The following is a 4,975-nucleotide window of genomic DNA, read 5'->3' as shown; positions in this document are numbered from 1 at the left end:
AAATAAAGTACGAACATCTGATGGTCAAATGTTTCTAGCCAGAAATATTATATTTTATAGTTTTTCTAATTATAGATTAGATTCTAATTAGATAGCATGAATTTAGAACAAATATTGTACTTATAGTACTTATAAATATTGTAAATGTTGTACTTTGTAGGACAATTCTGCACAATATCTATAGCAAATATAGTATTTTAGGTGTATAAATAAATCCTAAACAAATAAAGTATAGAATTTGTATTTCGTAATGCTTCTAGCTAGAATTATAGCACAGACATTGTATTGTATAGTTTCTAATTAGAAATATAGCATGAATATTGTATTTTGCACTGTTTCTAATTAGATATATAGTATGAATTCTGTTTCTAGCAGGAATATTGTACATAGCATGAGTACTGAATAGTGTTTCAACACTGAGAGTGTACTGGATGCAGCGCTGCAGTGGTCTGCTTTAGACTGGGCTTAGGTGCTCAGAAGAAATCGCCTCAGCTCATGGAATTTAAGTGCATTTAAAAAGATTTCATGTTCGTAACAATATTTGGTAAAAAAAAAAAAAAATCCCCTGCGAGCTCATCAACACCTGATCTCTTATAAATAAGTAAAATAAAATAATTGAGTGTGTTGTGTTTAGTCAGTATTTGGGTGTCTGTTCATATTAAAGTGCTGAGACATAAATAAATAAAACATCCACAAAACTGGGGTAAAAAATGGAACAAGACTTTTAAAGCTGTGACTGAAAAAAAATACAGATTTATCATTGTGCTAAAGTTTTTTCTAAAGTGTGTCGGAATAGAGGGAAAAAGAAAAAGGAGAGAAAATGAGGACAAAAAGGTAGAAAGGAGGATTTAGTAAGCAAGAAGTGAGAAAAAGGAAAAGCAGGAACAGAGGAAAAAGGCTTGTTAATGATGGATGGAAACACTTTCAGACGAGGCGGTGTTAATTGAGGGGTTTGATGGAAAGACAGATCCGTGTAGCAGCTGATTCTCCTGAACTGCAATTTATAAAAAAAGAAAATAACCTGCAGCCTGACTTTGAGGTTTTGTGTCTGTATTTTGTACAAAAGTTAATTAGGAGGAACCTTTCCATCGACCACTACAATTAAAGAAGTAAAAAAGGAAGAGAGAAAAAAACCCTGTCTATAAGAGTAATGTTTACTGCAGTGTTTATTGTGGTGTTTATTGTGATGTTTATTGCAGTGTTCGTTGCAGTGTTTGTTGCGGTGCTTGTTGCGGTGTTTGTTGTGGTGTTTGTTTTGGTGTTTGTTTTGGTGTTTACTGTGGTGTTTGTTGTTTGTTGTGGTGTTTGTTGTGCTGTTTGTTGCTGTGTTTGTTGTGGTGTTTGTTGTGGTGTTTACTGTGGTGTTTGTTGTTTGTTGTGGTGTTTACTGTGGTGTTTATTGCAGTGTTTGTTGCAGTGTTTATTGCAGTGTTTGTTGCGGTGTTTGTTGTGGTATTTACTGTAGAGGTTTGATGGATGATGGCTCTCGTGTTCATGTTGCTTAATCTGCAGCATCCGGAGGAATTTCTGTTTATTATTTAGATTCATTTAATATATAATTTTAATTCTATCCGTGGATTTAAAGTGTAACTTCAGTGAATATAAAACACCAACAGCAACCTGTCCCTTTATTACTAAACACTAAACACCTCCATCAGGAATTCACTAAACACCTCCATCAGAACTTCACTAAACACCTCCATCAGAAATTCACTAAACACCTCCATCAGAACTTCACTAAACACCTCCATCAGAACTTCACTAAACACCTCCATCAGAACTTCACTAAACACCTCCATCAGAACTTCACTAAACACCTCCATCAGAACTTCACTAAACACCTCCATCAGAAATTCACTAAACACCTCCATCAGAAATTCACTAAACACCTCCATCAGAACTTCACTAAACACCTCCATCAGAACTTCACTAAACACCTCCATCAGGAATTCACTAAACACCTCCATCAGAAATTCACTAAACACCTCCATCAGAACTTCACTAAACACCTCCATCAGAACTTCACTAAACACCTCCATCAGAAATTCACTAAACACCTCCATCAGGAATTCACTAAACACCTCCATCAGAACTTCACTAAACACCTCCATCAGAAAATGAGAAAAAATAAAGAAAAGAGAGATTCAGGCAAAAAAAGAGAGATTAATAAAAAGTTAAAACAGAAAGGTGGAAAAAAGAAATAGAAAAGAAAATAGAAATAAATGAGAATAATGAAAAAAAAACAGAAAAATAAAATAAAATAAAAAGGTGTAGCAGTTGTAATCTTTTAAGTTTACGAACATTATAAAAGTCGCTCTTTAATAATATTACTTTATGATATTAATAAAGACGGTGCAGTGAGAGTGTTTTTATTCACAGTGGCTCCATTTGTTTAAACATAAAAATGATATTATATGTATTTTATATATAATATATTAAAATTTAATTAAATTTGGGGTGCCAATAATTATGGAGTTGACTGTACACTGTGTGTGTGTGTGTGTGTGTGTGTGTGTTAAAAGCGGTGAAAGTGTTTTACTGTTTGTTCATTTATCTCATCCTGTAGGGACTGCATATGATTTCTCATAAATAAGACTTTGCTTCTGCAATATTCAAGTGTGTGCATGTGTGTGTGTGTCTGTGTGTGTGTCTGTGTGTGTGTCTGTCTGTGTGTGTGTGTGTCTATGTGTGTGTGTGTGTGTGTGTGTGTGTGTGTGTGTGTGTCTAACAGCGTCCCTAAGAAGCTCCATCTCTCATAAATTTCTTGCCATCTTTCTGACCTCCGTTCTCCTTTTCCCAGCAGTCATTAATTACACATTTAGCCGAGGTCCATTTGTGTGTGTGTGTGTGTGTGTGTGTGTGTGAACAGCACTCTCATTACACAACCCACAGGAGAAGAGAGAAAAACAAAGGAAAAAGAAAAAAGAAAAAGTGAGAGAGCAAGATACAGAGAGAGATACAGAGAGAGAGTGAGAGATACAGAGAGAGAGAGAGAGAGACAGAGAGAGAGAGAGAGAGAGAGATACAGAGAGAGAGAGAGAGAGAGAGATACAGAGACAGAGAGAGAGAGAGAGATACAGAGAGAAAGAGAGAGATACAGAGAGAGAGACAGAGAGAGAGAGAGATACAGAGAGAAAGAGAGAGAGAGAGAGAGAGAGAGAGACAGAGAGAGAGAGTGAGAGATACAGAGAGAGAGAGAGAGAGACAGAGAGAGAGAGAGAGAGAGAGAGAGAGAGATACAGAGAGAGAGAGAGAGATACAGAGAGAAAGAGAGAGATACAGAGAGAGAGACAGAGAGAGAGAGAGAGAGAGATACAGAGAGAGAGAGAGAGAGAGAGAGATACAGAGACAGAGAGAGAGAGAGAGAGATACAGAGAGAAAGAGAGAGATACAGAGAGAGAGACAGAGAGAGAGAGAGTGAGAGATACAGAGAGAGAGAGAGAGAGAGAGACAGAGAGAGAGATACAGAAAGAGTGAGAGAGAGAGAGAGTGAGACAGAGATACAGAGAGAGAGAGAGAGAGAGACAGATTGCACTCGTCTGTGAGCACTACATCAGAAGACACTTTAATAGCAGTAACGTAAAAGCTCTCACAAAGCGACATTCCTCTCTGCACACACACACACACACACACACACACACACACACACACACACACACTGCACTAAATTGTGTCTCCTCTTTACACAGATGTGGTTTATGACTGTGTTTTTGCACACACACACACACACACACACACACACACACACACACATAATGTAATTACAGAACAATGTCGTATGTAAATGCAACAAAACAACCAATTAGTTATTCATCATTCTGTAACTGATCCAATTAAGTTAAGAAGAGAAGAGTTCAGAAGCCAAGTTCATTTAAACCTAACGATCCTCTCGGTGTTCATTACAGCGTATAAATCTCTACAGACTGCACGGACATCTATACGACTGTACTGCATCCTCTCTCTAAACTCGAAATATCATAACTCTATAAACTCCACATACAGTGGGCTCTATCCCTCCATCCCTCTATCTCGCCATCCCTCTATCCCTCTATCCCTCTATCCCTCTATCTCTCTATCCCTCTATCCCTCTATCCCTCTATCTCTCTATCCCTCTATCCCTCTATCCCTCCATCTCGCCATCTCTCTATCCCTCTATCCCTCTATCTCTCTATCCCTCTATCCCTCCATCTCGCCATCTCTCTATCCCTCTATCCCTCTATCTCTCTATCCCTCTATCCCTCTATCCCTCCATCTCTCTATCCCTCCATCCCTCCATCTCGCCATCCCTCTATCCCTCTATCCCTCCATCCCTCCATCTCGCCATCTCTCTATCCCTCTATCCCTCTATCTCTCTATCCCTCTATCCCTCTATCCCTCCATCCCTCCATCCCTCCATCTCTCTATCCCTCTATCCCTCCATCTCTCTATCCCTCTATCCCTCTATCCCTCCATCTCTCTATCCCTCCATCTCTCTATCCCTCTATCCCTCTATCTCTCTATCCCTCCATCTCTCTATCCCTCCATCTCTCTATCCCTCCATCTCGCCATCTCTCCATCTCTCTATCCGTCTATCCCTCTATCCCTCTATCTCTCTATCCGTCTATCCCTCTATCCCTCCATCTCTCTATCCCTCTATCCCTCTATCTCTCTATCCGTCTATCCCTCTATCCCTCCATCTCTCTATCCCTCTATCCCTCCATCTCTCTATCCCTCTATCCCTCTATCCCTCCATCTCTCTATCCCTCTATCCCTCCATCTCTCTATCCCTCTATCCCTCCATCTCTCTATCCCTCCATCTCGCCATCTCTCCATCTCTCTATCCGTCTATCCCTCTATCCCTCTATCTCTCTATCCGTCTATCCCTCTATCCCTCCATCTCTCTATCCCTCTATCCCTCTATCCCTCCATCTCTCTATCCCTCTATCCCTCCATCTCTCTATCCCTCTATCCCTCTATCCCTCCATCTCTCTATCCC

The sequence above is a fragment of the Pangasianodon hypophthalmus genome, chromosome 7 (assembly GCF_027358585.1).
Source record: "Pangasianodon hypophthalmus isolate fPanHyp1 chromosome 7, fPanHyp1.pri, whole genome shotgun sequence".
In the NCBI taxonomy this organism is placed as follows: Eukaryota; Metazoa; Chordata; class Actinopteri; order Siluriformes; family Pangasiidae; genus Pangasianodon; species Pangasianodon hypophthalmus.
The sequence above is the reverse complement of the archived record's forward strand: the minus strand, read 5'-3'. Positions refer to the sequence as shown.